The sequence below is a fragment of the Trifolium pratense genome, linkage group LG4 (assembly GCF_020283565.1).
Source record: "Trifolium pratense cultivar HEN17-A07 linkage group LG4, ARS_RC_1.1, whole genome shotgun sequence".
Classification (NCBI taxonomy): Eukaryota; Viridiplantae; Streptophyta; class Magnoliopsida; order Fabales; family Fabaceae; genus Trifolium; species Trifolium pratense.
The window spans coordinates 53,305,938-53,323,061 of record NC_060062.1 but is presented as its reverse complement, the minus strand read 5'-3'; the positions used below and the strand labels follow the sequence as shown (position 1 = coordinate 53,323,061).

Here is a 17,124-nt window from a genome sequence, read left to right as displayed (position 1 = left end):
TGTTTGCTTATATGTACTCTGATGAGTTAGATGCTCAGTGGAAAGTGTATGCAGGCAATCACTTGCATTTACTTACTTGGAATCAATGTCTTGAACAACCTCTAATATCAAAAGGATGGACAGAACTTGGTGATTTGCTTCAGTTAGAGTACCAGTTTTATAAAATGGATTTGGTTTATTATGGTGATAACATTTTCCAGTTGGTTCTTCCTTTGACAGGACCATGTCTAACTAATGAGTTTCCTTCATTTCACTCTCTTTCTACCAAACTACCAGAACCATTTACATTTGAGATAGTATTAGCAACTGACTCAAATGGATCAATAGAAGAATTAGTTGAGTCTTTTCATTTCAGTGATTAAGCTTACTTTTATTTTCCTTTCCTTATTATGGATTAATACTTACACATTTCCCTTTATTTAAAACCATATTATGCAGATATTAAACAAGTGGTTTGGTGACTATATCACATCTTTTCATTCTTATTTGGTGCTTGAAGGGCCGGTTGCTGAATCTCATTTGGCTGAAATTATTCAAACACCAGGTCCAAATGGAGTCAAAAAAATAGAGTATCAAGCATGGCACAAATTCTGCTCTGAAAATTATTGCAAAGCTGGGGATGTACTCAAGTTCAGTTTCTTTGATATTGCAAAGAGTAATAGAGTTGATGTTGACATTGATAGAATTGTTAATTAATCCAACTAATGTTATTTCTGCTTTTGTAATACTAATTACTATTACAGCTGTATTGGATTTGATCTTAGCTATTATGTCATCTTTTCTTACTTTATGTTCGTACTATTGAACTAATTGTGTTGTTAACAACCACTTTGGTATAAGACTTTTCTTTTCACTTATGTTCTTCCCAACATCTGATACTACTAATATAATATACATATAGTACAATTGCATCTACTTTTTTTTGGTTATTAACCACAATGTCTTTACTTCGATTGAAGACAAACACATATAGGCTACCACAATTATCACAGCTAGACTGCATAACATAGACTTTGACCTTTTGCTCCACATTTCATGCTGATTTTGCATAAATAATTAGGTGGGCATTTAATGAACTGACATTGTTGGTGTAACATACAAGTAAACAAGCAAAAAATGCATAGTTAAACTTTTACCAGATGCAAAGTAGTTACTACATTTCCATACTTAGGTCTAACTTTAATTTTCCATCAACAATCACCATGTTATCCCTCCAACTTAATAAATTTGAATTCCACTTAAATTTGAAACTTCCCACCATAATGGAAATTAATTGCAATTCAAAATTTGAAGTTTTCAAACTTCAAACTGATATAACATTTCATTATCTGTTCCTATATCATGTTGTTAGTTTACAAAGACTAAGACATATTTTGAGTTCCATATCAAACACAAACCAAAACGAAGATACTCATATAATAAGATACATTTTAAATATATAGCCATTATAAACAATAACATCAGAATCATTCAAAATGATGTAAACTAATTTTTAGATCTTATTAAAAAGGTAAGCCACACTTTTACTTCTGATTATTGCAATTCAGTTGTGACATTTTACACTCATGTTTTTTGTAACACATTTTCCCTCCCTTTTGAAATAGGCTAAGCTGTAACAAATTGAAATGGATCAAAACAAGAAATCAAATCAACAAAATTCAGAAGCTGCAAGACAAAGACGAAGAGGAGTTATAGCAAACAAGAAACAATGCAGTCAGAGAGCAAATACTTCCACCAGTTCATCTATTCCTGGTATAGATTATACATTGAAAGATGTTTCTCATAGGCATGGCATTAGCACAACAAATTTGAACCAAGTCAATCAAGCCACTCGCAATTACCTTCATAACCTTGGTAATACATCCAATCCATGTAATTTGAATAATCCAAATTCAGCTCCTAATAGGCAATTTATATTTCAATCAACTGGAAAGAACATAAACAAAAACTTTAATGATATAGTTAGACTAATTGCTGCTAATGAATCAACTCCTCAAGTAGGTAGCAAACGACAGCCATATTATTGGAACACTGTAGATGGTAATCTAAATCCTGATGTCATTTATACTCCTCCAACAAACACGGTCAACTTTCACTCCACAAAATCTTCAAACATTGCAACTACTCCACTCCACACACAGGTCTTAAATTCCAAATCCTCAACTCCTTCTGCAAATGTTCCTTTTGCTGACATTACAAAGAGATCACAAAATAAGCTCAGCCATTGCTCTACAAATATCATGAGGCCACATAATAATACAAACCAACCAGCCTGTACAAATTTTGGGAATGACATACCTCATAGACAATTTGTTTTTAAATCAACTGCAAGTAATCTCATGAAAAACTTTAATGACACAGAAAACATAAAGGGTTCACATAGTTTACATTCTCAATTAGGTTGCAAAAGAAAGTCACAAGAACATAAATTTGGGAATGAAAATGTAGATGTGAACAACCTACCTACTAATTCATTAGAGACCTCAAGTTTGTTCTCCAAAAAAGCCAAAACTTCACACTTGAACTCCAGTACGATTTCAACTTATGTAAGTTCTCAACAATGTCAAACCAAAGATTTTGCACCAAATGCACAAACTACACAACCACTGATTTTAGCAATATAGTGGAACCACCTATGAAAAAATCCCGTTATGAAACCCATGGAGTTAACTTATACAACAAGTTTACTGCCACCGTTACAAATCAGACAAATGATGTAGCAATTGATGCTGTTGGTGACAAAACTAAATCTCAGTACTCAACATTGTTTGAGGATCATGTCATGGAAACTTCATCCGATGAATCTGAGCCAGACAACAACAGTTCAACTGATGCAGATGAAGAAACTGATGATCAAGAAGACTTAACTGGTGATGAACATCAAGGTCATAGCATTTAGATTTGAACGAATAATTATTTCCTATATTATTCAAATCATTGTGTCACCTTACATAGATATATTATTTATTGTACGATATTTTGATATAGGTGATCCTGTTTGGGAATGCCAACAATGTGGTGCATACATGTGGTATCAAGAAAGAAAGAATAGGAGTAAAAATACTTTAAGAATGTTGTCATGGAGGTAAGGTTGAGCTGCCGTTGCTTGAACAACCACCAAAACTTCTACAGCAACTTTTGTTTAACAATGTCAGAACAGACAGCAAAAATTACCAAGCACACACAAGAATTTATAATTCCATGTTTGCTTTCACATCTCCCAGAATGAAAATTGATGACAAGAAAAATGTTGGTAAAGGACCACCAACTATAAGAATTCAAGGACAAGTTTGTCACAGGATTGGAAGCATGTTGCCACAAGAGGGTGAACACCCTAAATTTGCACAATTGTATATTTATGATACTGAAAATGAAATTAAAAACAGAATCCATGCCTTCAGGTAAATTGTTTATCATTGTTTACATCAATTATTTGTGGAACAATCTACAATATCATGTCATTTTGAAAAACAATATTTTTTTTTTAGGGATAACAAAGAAATTGATGCCAACATTGTACTCAAATTGAAGAATATGCTTGATACACACAACGTTCATGCAATGTCTTTTAGAATGGCCAGAGACACGTTGAAAAAAAATCCTTTCCAAGATCTTAAGTTGAAATTAATTTCTGAAAGAACAACTAATGGTAGGATTTATAACAAGCCCACTGTGTCTGAAGTTGCTGCACTGATAGTTGGAGATATTGATAGTGCTGCAGAAAGAGATATCATCATGCATAAAAGAAATGGCAATTTACAAAGAATTAATGAATTTCATCCGTGTTATCTTGCTTATCAATATCCACTCCTCTTTCCATTTGGTGAAGATGGTTTCAGAATAGGTATTCAATTTAGATATAGCCATGAAACTGTTGTTACAAAAAGGAACAGATTAACTATTAAAGACTGGCTTTCTTACCGAATTCAATCAAGGAAAAAGGAAGCCAAAACTTTATTATGTTCAAGAAGACTTTTTCAGCAATTTTTGGTTGATGGCTATACTATGATGGAAACTGAAAGGTTGAATTGGCTGAGAAGAAACCAGTCAAAGCTCAGGGTAGGAAAATATCACACATTAAGACAGACAACTGAAAACAATGTAGGTAATGCAGCTCAGAAAACAGGCAAGAGAGTTATTTTACCTTCAACATTTGTTGGCAGTAAAAGATACATGGATCAACTATATTTTGATGGAATGGCAATCTCATCTGCAGTTGGTTTCCCAGACCTGTTCATAACATTTACATGCAATCCAACTTGGCCAGAAATCACAAGAGAATTAGCAAAACACAATTTGAAACCTCAAGATCGACCTGACATTGTCACAAAGGTCTTTAAAATCAAGTTTGATGAGCTTATGAAGGATTTAACAAAAAGACACGTGTTAGGAAAAGTTCTGGCATGTAAGTAATTTAAATCATGCAATTTGAATGTTATAATTGTATAATTGATATTACTATCTTATGTAAACATAGCTTAAATTTTGTTCACATATTACTACTGCATTTTGGTTATGCAGATATGTATACAATTGAATTTCAGAAAAGAGGTCTCCCACATGCTCATATATTGATTTTCTTGCATCCTTCAAGCAAATATCCTACACCTGAAGATATTGATCAAATAATTTCAGCTGAGATACCAAATCCTGAAACTCATCAAGAGCTTCATAACTTGGTAAAAAAAACATATGATTCATGGTCCATGTGGGAAAGATAAAAAAGGATTACCATCACCATGCATGAGAACGGTAGATGCTCTAAATTCTATCCAAAAAAATTCATTGAAAATACAATAGTTGATCAAGATGGTTATCCAGTATACAGGAGAAGGTCCAAAACTCATACAGTTGAAAAAAAAAATGGTATCACATTGGACAATAGAAATGTTGTGCCATACAATCATAAATTGTTGCTCAAATTTCAAGCTCATATCAATATGGAATGGTGTAACCAATCCTCATCAATTAAATATTTGTTCAAATACATACACAAAGGTTATGATAGAATCACAGCTTCAGTTGTAAGAACAACTAACCAACAAAGAAATGAAGTCAAGCCAGTGGATGAAATCAAAGATTATGTTGACTGCAGGTATATCTCACCATGTGAAGCATGTTGGAGAATTTTTTCATACAAGATTCATGGTCGACAACCATCTGTAGAAAGAATGTTTTTTCATTTGGTAGGAGAGAATACTATTTATTTCACAGATTTTGATCGTATGGAAAACATCCTTGAAAAGCCAAGTGTTACTGAATCAATGTTCACATCATGGTTGCAAGCAAATGCGGACTATCCAAGTGCAAGAAAGCTTACATATGGACAGTTTGTAACCAAGTTCACTTATAGCAAGAAAAAGAAATCTTGGACCCCAAGGAAAAGAGGATTCAAAATTGGTCGCTTGATTTGGGTTCCTCCAACAACAGGAGAATTGTTCTACTTGAGGATGATGTTGACTTTTGTTAAAGGTCCAACATCGTATGAAGCTATTCGGAAAGTTCGAGGTACACAGCTTGATACCTTTAGAGATGCATGCTTTGCCATGGGATTTCTTGGAGATGACAAAGAGTACATTGGAGCTATAAGAGATGCTCATGAATGGGGACCAGGATCTTATTTAAGAAGATTGTTTGTGCATCTACTTTTGTGTGGAACTATGAATAGGCCATATGCAGTGTTCAAAAAAACTATTCAATGGCTTTGTGATGGAATTTTATATCATCAACGCATTGTAGCTAACAACAAAGGTATATAAACAATCAATTTTGTTAAATGAGCATTTGACAGTCAATAATTAATGATTTATCTATACAGATTTGCAACTAACAGACGAGGAGTTGGAAAACTTAACTTTGTTGGAGATTGAAAAAACTTTACAAGCTAAGAGTAGGAGTTTAAAGGAATTTGGGTCAATGCCATATCCCAAAGATTATGTTCTTCAACAATTAGGGAATAGGCTAATATATGATGAAAGAAATTATGATATTGCTGCACTAAAAGCAGAATTTGCTGAATTGGATGCTTCCCTAACAGGTTACATATACATTTTGCATTATTTAATTGATGTTTTATTGAAAGGTATTCAAGATTGGATATTTTTCATGCAGATGAACAGAGGATGAGTTATAATAAGATCATGAATGCAGTTGAAAAACAAAATGGAGGAGTATTCTTTTTACATGGTTATGGTGGAACAGGTAAGACCTACATCTGGAGAACACTTGCAAGCGCACTAAGGTCAAGACAACAGATTGTTATCACGGTTGCATCAAGTGGAATTGCAGCACTATTACTGCCTGGAGGAAGAACTGCTCATTCAAAATTCAAGCTACCAATTCCAACATTAGATAATTCCAGTTGCAAAATAGATTATGATGATGATCTTGCTGAATTGCTTAGACAAACAAAATTAATCATCTGGGATGAAGCATCAATGGCTCACAGATATTGTTTTGAAACTTTAGACAGGTGTCTTCAAGACCTTATGAGTAAATCAGGAGATTCTGATAAGATTTTTGGTGGCAAGGTCATTGTTTTTGGAGGTGATTTTAGACAAATACTTCCAGTTATCCCAAGAGGAAGCATATCAGATATTGTCCATGCTTCAATCAATGCTTCTTATATTGGTGGCAAGGTCATTGTTTTTGTGAGGTGCTGACATTAACAAAGAACATGAGGCTCAGACAAGGATCAAATAATGTTGAAAATGATGAAATTGAGAAATTCTCAAAATGGCTTCTAATGGTTGGAGAAGGCAGACTTGCTGAACCTAATGATGGAACTGCTGAGATTGATATTCCAAAAGATATTTTAATTACTAATTTTGAAGATCCCATTAAAGCCATTGTTGACAGTACTTATCCAAATTTGTTGCAAAACTACAAAGATTATGAATATTTACTCAGTAGAGCTATTTTGGCATCTACAATTGAAGTTGTTGAATCCATCAATGATTATGTATTGGGTATAATGCCAGGTAAATATATTCAACTTATCATATATAATACTTTTGTTTTGAACAATTTGGATACTAATATTTTATAATTGATGTACAATTTGTTAGGTGAAGAAAGGGAATATTTCAGTTCTAATTCCATTGACAGATCAGAGATTCATGACTATCAAGTTGTTCAGCTGTTTACACCTGAGTTTTTGAACTCTCTTAGAACTTCAGGACTTCCAAATCACAGTATTAAATTAAAAATTGGTACACCAATCATGTTAATGAGGAATATAGACCAAACTGAAGGTTTGTGTAACGGAACTAGAATGATTGTGACCAAAATGGCTGATACTGTGATAGAAGCAAAAATAATTGGTGGCAAATACCATGGAAATGTAATTGCCATTCCAAGACTTGATATGTCTCCATCTCAATCTCCATGGCCGTTCAAATTAACCAGAAGGCAATTCCCAATTATTGTGTCTTATGCAATGACAATTAACAAATCACAAGGCCAATCTTTGGATTATGTTGGAGTTTATTTACCAAGAAATGTCTTTAGCCATGGTCAGATTTACGTAGCAGTTTCAAGGGTTAAAAGCAAGAAAGGTATCAAGATATTGATTCATGATGAAAACAAAGTCACAAAAAATACTACACATAATGTTGTATTCAAAGAGGTCTTCAACAATATTTGATGATTGCTATGTTTTAGGATTGTAATTCAGGTGTATACTTTATTCATTAACTTTTTGAAACATGTTGCAAGCATTATTTATAGCATTAATTTGAAATGAATATGTAATTTCATATCCAAGTTTGTTTAGAATTAGCATATATGTTTATAAATTTATTTAAGTTGCGTTCATAAATATTCAAAAAAATACTTACAAGGCGAAATTTGTCGAATTATAAGTTTTATCTGATTTTAATAAGTACACAGGGCCGGTCCCGAGTATTTAGAGCCCCGGTTTAAAATGTAACATGCGAAAAACTTACAAATTTGTCATGGTGGAAGATTAATTTTCACTATTTATTCATTACAAAGTGTCCACACCGTGCCATATTTTATAGTTTTTAACCAAAATCATATTTTCATTTATATATTATTGTTAACTTAATTATATGTTATTATTAAATTAAATATTATATGCCAAATTTTAATTTTAATGTTAGATATATATTTGATTTTATATTGTACATGTAAAATAAGAAAATGATGAAAAAAAAAAAAGGACCACAAACAATCATTATCAAAAATCATACATATACAGTTCAAATATTAAATTTGACTGAGGTTGTTATGAACAAAATCAATTTTGGGCCCAGTTAAACATTAAACATATAACTTTAAAAGCTTTATATATATAGATACAAATAAGCACTTTATCAAGTTTGGACCACACAATTTCTACGAACAATTACCACACATTAGTTCCAGATGCTTCCCATTTGGACCACTATAAACATAAGAAAGGACATTTTATAATATTATTTATTCCAACAACTAACATCCTCCAAACCCTAACCAAATCACAAAAAATTGAAACCTTCGTTTCCTCATATCAATGGCGTCTTCATCCAAAAGGTATGATTTTTTCAATCTTCGCTACTTTAATAATCATTCCATGTATACATCTATGTTGTTTTCTTCAATATTTTGACTTAAATTCATGAAAACACTTTAGTATATAAGTTTATTAAAGTTTAGTATTTGAAATACAGATTTGTTTGGTTCAATTAATCTATGATGCTGTTATGGTTTTTTTGTTTTAGTTATTGTTTGTTTCATCTATTCCCTGATGCTGTTCATTTTGTTATGATCAATCCTGGGATTTTCAACTCATCTTCAGATCTAAAAAAACAAACAAAAACATTCGAAACTGTAATTGACCCAAATGAGGTATTTTTCCTTTATTTTCCATATTTGATTTCAATTAACTCAAAGTGGATTATTAATTATCTTTTTTTTTTAAAATAATAAAGGCTATGATTCCTATTCCTCGAGAGTTTTGTAAAGCATGGAATACTGAAATTGGAAAGCACTCATATGGTTGGATCGTAGGACCTCATTTCGGTATTTTGGTCATTTTTCATGTATCTGAGACTCAGAATTCACTAAGTTCTGGTCGTGATGTTGCAAAAGCATTCCGTTTTGTTGAACCAACTAAAGTCAAATTGGAGTATGCTATTGACAAAAACACTTTCTATATGAAAACCCTACCCAGGATGAATGACAATAATCAACAAATTGAAATTATTCAAATCAACTCTACTGATGATGAATCAGATGCTGGCAAGAACCGTGCTGATTATGAAAGGCGTAGAAAGAACCGTGCTGATTATGAAAGGCGCAGAAGAGTTAAAGTTCAACAAAGTCAAAATTATTCAAAACTTAAGCAGAAAAATCAAGTTACAATTAAGCCTACAACCTCAAAAGTTTTGGTATGCTTTTAATTAAATAGCCATATTAGTTTATTTAACACAATATTTTAAAATATCATTTTTTACTTACTTGATTTATCTATTGAATTCAATGGTAAATGGTATAAATGACTAATGTTTTATTAATTTAAATTGTCATAAGGTGCAAAAGAATGAATCTAAGCTGCCGTTGAAGAGGAAACTTCAGAAGGACATAATTGCAGATACATCAAGGAGAACCAGATCAAAAATGCTGGTATGATTTTATAAAATCATTTTAACCTTAGTTGATTTATCTTTTGATTACAATAGTAAATGGTATAGATTACTAATTTTTTATTAATTTAAATTGTCATAACGTGCAAACTAATGACTCTAAGCTGCTGTTGAAGAGGAAACATCAGAAAGACATAACTGCAGTTACACCAAGGACAACCAGATCAAAAATGCTGGTATGATTTTAGTTAATTACAGTAATCAGTTAATTTGGCCAGTTATAACAAACTTTTTGGTTTATCATATGTATGAACAATTAGTTTTGATTTAGGTGCTTATGCATAAATAATTAAGATTGCCTGCATTTTATATAGAAAATTGAGAAATAATTAAGTTAAACAAAACAAATCAAAACCAGATCAATAATTAATCAGTATAGTTTTTTTAAATTCAATCAACACCTTAGGTCTACAATTCGTTATATGTAAAATTGTTTAATCCCTAAATTTTTGTATTCAAACTTTTGATTAAACCTCTTTGTTAATTCCCAAAATTTGTACAGGCTGGTTGGTTTGTATTATTATGTGGCCTCATTTTCTTATTGTATCCAATATTTTGCTGATCATTAGTTGGTGCATCGTTGCAGAATTTTACAATAATTCAACCAAACCTACAATCAAGTGGCCTTCCTGCAGATATGAAATCAATGAAATCACCTGCAATACCTAGAAAATCATCAATTAAGGTGAAGATAAATCAAGTTGGACAATATGAATGGGAAAAATTTGTAACCAAAGCAATGGCTAGAAAAAAGAAAACTCAAGTGCTGGTAAGAAACCTATATATACTACTGAATTTTAATCAAACTTAAATTAATTTTTGATGATTTATCAATTTGAAACACTGATTTGATTTGTTTCAATTGAAGCACCTACCAAGATATATAGCTAGATTTGCCTTGCCCAAAGAAGTAACTACAACCATGCTTCAAATTAAAAAAAATGATTTGAAAAATTGTACTTGCAATATTATTACATCAGACAGGCATGAATTTGAAAAGTACATAGCTAAGGAATGGTGTGGATTTCAAAAGAAGAACAATCTCAAGATTGGTCAAAAATTGATTTTCAAACTTGACCAACCCCCATCAAGATTGATGATTCACATTGCCAATGATGAATTTTGAATGTCCCCTTATTGACTTAACTTAACTGTGGTTTTATTAAGAGTATATGTTGAACATCAATTTGTGCTAATATGTTGCTAATTTTGAGTTACAAGGATTTGTACTACTATGTTTTGTAATTGTAATTTGGACAAGAACAATGATGTATCGTATGAATTTGATCCAAAAATTATATATGTTTCAATTTTAATATTGGATGTCATTGTACTTTAAAATTAACAATTAAATATATGACTTTGATGGTGATGTTATAGTTAATCTATTATATTTCCTTATGAAAAGTGAAAAATATGAGTTCACATGCTATGATAGTTGCCTCTGCAAAGTTATACCAGCCAAATCAACTTTTTTTTGCTCAATATTGGATATATAACTATTACTCATTGAACATTATTAGAAATAACAAATAATGGTGATGTACTATTTTGTGTTGTCCTATCATTGTCATAAGTGTGTGAATTTTAAATGTAATGTGTCATCAATAAGTGAATCTTATAGCTTTTCAGATTTTGATACAATATTCCTTTTTCAATTATATAAACCATTCAATATTAGAAATTCATGAACACCACTTGGAAATTTTAATTCTTCAAACAATGCCTTCAATTCAAAATGTCTTCGATGGTGAAATTATAGGAGCTTTTATGACCATACACCTTCCAAATGATATACTAATTTATAATGAAATAATAATTTATATCTAATCCTTCGATAATGATGGAAATTGTTTTACAAACTCAATAACATTTGAAAAACAAAATTTCCATCCAGGTAAAAGTAATTTATTTAACTATACAAACTATTATAGTAAAAAATAAATAATAAAAAGGCCATTGATAAATTAAATATATAGTATTATAATATATTATTACAAAATTTTGAATTAAATGTAGTATACTTTCTCAGTTAAATTAATCTAATTTTGTTTTTTTTTTTTTATTTATTTTCAAGAACATTATCGATTTATAATGTTTTTAATTTATTATATATTTGTTAGGTCACATGTTGTTGCTTTAATATACAAAAAAAATTATTTAAGTCAACCAGCTGATATCTTAATGGGGCCTTATATTAAAATATTTTTAACATACTGTGGACCCAATAGAGCATTTGCCAAAATAATATAGAAAATATCAGTTAAATAATGTTTTCATTTATTTTACCAAACATATCAATTTGTCTTTATCCATATCAAACAATTATATTCCTGTAAATATTACCTTTTCAAGAAACGGACAAACAGGATTCAGAAAGCTCATTAACTATCTACACGCCAAAATCGCTTTGTTCCTTCATCTCCTACCATTGGATCTTCGAACACCATATTCAAGAACTGACCCAGCCATTAAGATCTTCCATGGAATCTTCTTCAAAAAAGTAAAAATCTTAACTTTATCAACTAATTTCAGTTTTTTACGCATATGAATCTACAAATGCATGCTTCAAATACTTCATTCTTTTCCATTTTTTTGGTCGGAAATTGCTTTACAGTCATAATTTGATAGATCTGTTGCTGCGATATATTTCATTTTGTATATGTTACGGTCATAATTTGTTTCCTGATGATGATGAACTGTGGTATCAGATTTGATTTGAAAAGAAACACCAGATTTGAAACGATTATTTTCCCTGATGAGGTATATCAATAAATTTACATACTTTGCTTTTAATATTTTTTCATGTATTTCTATAATCAATAATTCATGTCAACTTTAGGGAAAAATTGAAATACCAAGAGATTTTTTTGAATCATGGAAAGGTGATATTCTGAAAAAAACAAGATGCCCAGATAAGAACAAATCAAAAATCCTCAACAGTTCATTTGTGTTTAACCGATGACGATTGTTTTATGTATTACGCACATTACGTGGCTGAAAGGTTTGGTTTTAAGCAACCCACCAAAGTTATGTTGGATTATCAAATCCTTAACAATGTCTTTGAAATGACGATAATTGGAAGTGTTGATAATCGGAATAGGGCAACATCATTTGTAACAATAATTAATCCATTTGAGGTATATTGTATTTTTATATAATCTACATTTAAATTTATTGATGTAATGCAAATATGAACATTTTATAACTTAGCTTTATGTTAAATTTAGAGAAACATTCAAATTCCAATTGCTTTTTATGAACAATGGGAAAGAGAACTCCATCGACTTGATTATGGTAGGATCGTATGGAATGATCGATCGGTACGTGTTAATTTTGAATTCAATAATAATGAAAAGGTTATGTATGGATATGAGGTTTCCTACAAATTAGGAATTCTAAGACCAACAAAAGTGCGTCTACAATATCAAATTAAGAACAACATATTTTCATTGAGTTTGATTGAATCATCTGATCACCAATCCCTTGAATCAACCGGAGTATTGGTAAAGTACACTTTTACATTTTCATTTTCTGCTGGGACAATAGAAATTAGGTTTTCCAATTTTAATATTTTGTGACATCTAATTATATTTTCAGGATGGACTTAAAAAACATTACCCTGCACAAGAGCTTCAAGCTGCGGGTCATGATGAAACTGTTGAAAAGGCACTAATTGTTGATCAAAAACCAAACCTGTATGTTACATTACCATATCCAATACTTTCATTAAAACTTAAGATGTGTAAAGGATCAAATTATTATTTTAGGGTTTTCACATATTTTCCTTATATTACCTTGATTTTAAAATTCATATAACAACTTAACATATCAATGTCTTTATAGTTTTCAAATAATACATTTTATCAATTTAACTATTGCCAACTGTTTCCATTACATATTTACAGTTTGAAATTGACAAGAGATGTGTCTGAAATAGAGAAAACAAAGTCATTTCACACCATGATTTATCCAAAAAAGGTATCATCAAATTAAACTATGACCATCATATTTCAAATTATTTCTCATCATACAATATATAATTTAGTTATCATAAATTTTATCTGTCAACATATAGGAAAGAGTACAAATTTGTCCCAAATTTAAAGTGGCTTGGATTCATGAACTTCAAAAACAGTCATATGGATGGATTAGACATCCAAATATGAATGTAGTTCAGATAAGTTTATGTTTGGAAGATGCTAATTGTTATTTTACCTCTGGAAGAATTGCTTCAAATGTCTTTTACTTTCAAAAACCCACACCAGTCATTCTCAACTATGAAATTGATGACAATCTTTTTACCATGACTCTTAAAAACAATGAAGACAATGATAATGACTCTGATTGCTTTATTGTATCGAGTCCTGAAAGATCTGCTCATTCATATGAGACTATCCCTGAACCTCAGATTGATGAGAATGAGGAAATAAATGATAAAAGTCTTTATAAATGGGAGCTCATTGTGAGTAAAGCATATGCAAGAAGGACGAAATCACAAGTTTTGGTAAGCAACTTCAAAACTCTTCTTTTTACCATTAAAACATAAAATTCTGTTATTTAATATCATAGCTTTCGATTTAATAAGATTATCATTAGTTATTTTTTCAATGTTATAGCACATACCACCTAAAACTGCTGAATTAGTGCTGAATGGCAAGGAGTACCTATTCATAGATACTCCCCATAAAATGAGTGAGATTAGGTGCACCATTAAAACTTATGAAAGAAAGAGCAAGGATAAGAAGAAAAGAAAGATTGTAGAGAAATATTTGACCAAAGGATGGTATACATGGGTTTTGGCTAATAGTATAAATCAAGGAGACAAGTTGAATTTTGAACTTGAGAGGGGATCAAATATTCTTCACGTTGACATTGTTCGAAAATAACAATGACCATATTAGGGAACTTGAGATGAGTGACAATTGTTTACATGTTGTATGTTACTTCAAATTGTATTTGAAGTTCTGTTGAATTTAGCACATGATCAATGTAATCTGAAGTTCTATGTGCCAACATTAACAATGAATTTTACTTAGTTGTATGTCATCTAATTAGTAATTTGTAATGTATGTCAGTTAAACAAATTAAACCTTAATTGGTATTCAAGTTGTATGTCCTATATTTTGTATCAGTTTTATGATGCATTTACATTGTTACAAAACCTTACCTATGATGGTTTGGGTAATATGTTGGCTGCTTAATTTCAAATTTCATACTTATCTAAGTTATGCATATGTTTTGGCACTATATAACAATTATTATGAATCTAAGTTGATTCCAATGCTTCAATCAATACAATTATATTACATCATCTATCGCTTCATTGATAAAATATTATTGACATCCTTTGTATATTTGACTTATGTACTATCTATTGATATGTTGAACCTTTTAAAAACAAGTTGTCGAACAATTATATTTAATTAGATTGTATATTCATTTATTTTTATTGTTAATCTGGTATCCGAAAGTGTGACTAACAAAAATTAACGGCGTACGTTACGAAGATTTTTTCGTTGATATTTGTTCTTTAATCCCAATGATATTTTACTATTATTCAATATTTACATTCACAATAATTAATTCATGAAAATTCTAATGTAACAAAATTTATAGATATTCATAAAAAATACACAAGTCTACATTTGTCGACATATTATTTTAGAAATTTTGAATAAGTATTAAAATCAGATAAAAACAATTCAATATTACCGCCTTATTAGTGAAATATGGGGGTAAATTCCGATTTAATTAAAATAGATGAGGTAAAACTTCCATCACAAACGATATATCCATATGGCTGCAACAGTTGATACCATAATTGATCCCCGAACTATAATAAAATGGTGCGAAATTCCAAATAAAAAACTTTGCTAAATATATACACCACAATGATCTAAAAACATGCTGTCAAATTAGACCCATATATTTTGTTTAGATCCTCATATACCAAAAAAACTTTTGATCTCATTAGGACCAAATTTTTTTAAATAGCAATCATTAATCTCAACTTATATAATATGTTTTTTTAATAGTTCTTTTCTATTTTTTACTACTAAGTTTTTTGTCATTTTATTGACTCCCATATTATATATTATGATCCGGTTATAATTTAGTAATTTTCTAAAATAGACACTTGACAATTTTATATCTATATTTGGGGTATAAATGAATATTTTCAAGTCCTCATTTATTTTTATGATTTGTTTTATTTGTATGCATATAATACTAATTTCATTTTTTTCCTAATTTAAATACTACATTTCCAAAATTACTATTATATATAAAACAATTCATATTTGTTTTTTTAATATTATAAGTATCTTTTAAAAAAGATATTGATATACTCCCTCCGGTCCTTTTTATAAGGAACACTTAGGGCAAAAAATTTGTTCCTTTTTATAAGAAACTTTGACCAATTTTCAAATGTTTTAAATGTTTAATTTCACTTATGCCCTTATTTATTATGAGAGAGAATTTAAAAATAAGTAAGTTACTTGAATAAAGAGTAATTAAATAAGGGTATACATGGAATAAATTAAAATTTATAACAGTATTAAATGAAAATAACTATGTTAAATGTGCTTCATTGGTCTGTGTGATTTTTTCAAAGTGTTCCTTATAATAAGGACCGGAGGGAGTATCTATGTTGGTGGACCCAGTAAACCATACGAATTAATTTATTCTTCAAATCTTTCCATATCTGATAAAACCCAAAACATTACTTTTAACATTTAACAATAAACAACAACCACAAATTGAGCTATCGTTATCATCTCTGAGAAGCTTCTAATTCATGGCGCGTGATCATGCTTCATCCTCTAAAATGGCCGATTCTTCCTCAAAATGGTTAGAATTTCTTTTCATTTCATGTTTCGATTTAATGATATTCTGGATTTCGATACCAATTCCATATCAACGTTTACATTCATTGCATTCATTTACGAAATTAGGGTTTCATTTAAACCTGTACTTTAGATTGCGAATATTCAATTTTGTGTTTAAAAATCATGTTAGAATATTGTGTTTCTATCCGATTTGTTATTTAGAATATCGCGAATATTCATTTAGAATATTGTGTTTCTATCCGATTTGTTATTTGTTGTTTTTGACATACTTTCCTGTCATGATATATCGATTTGTATATTTATTTAATCATAATTATATCCATGTCTTTACTATACTAGATAAAGTTAGAAAACAATACATTGGATAAGTGTGCTGTTACAGACTACTGAATTTACATGTTTCCAGTGTCAAATTAACAAGAGCTGTGGTTGAAAGACAAAAAACAAAATCATTCAAAACCATGATTTATCCTAAAAAGGTAATTTCAGCCTATACTTTGAACATCATATGATAATTATTTATCAAATCAGCATTATTCATCATCAATTTTATCTGTTATACATGTAGGAAAGAATCCAAATTTGTCCTAAATTAAAGCTGCTTGGATTCATCAACTTCAGAAACA

The 17,124-nt window shown here is 30.2% G+C and overlaps 1 pseudogene; it reads left to right on the top strand.

Annotated features, from left to right (window-relative positions):
- Positions 1 to 2,560: 2,560 nt before the first annotated feature.
- LOC123922897 lies at positions 2,561 to 7,645 on the top strand (annotated as a pseudogene).
- The last annotated feature ends 9,479 nt before the right edge of the window (positions 7,646 to 17,124 follow it).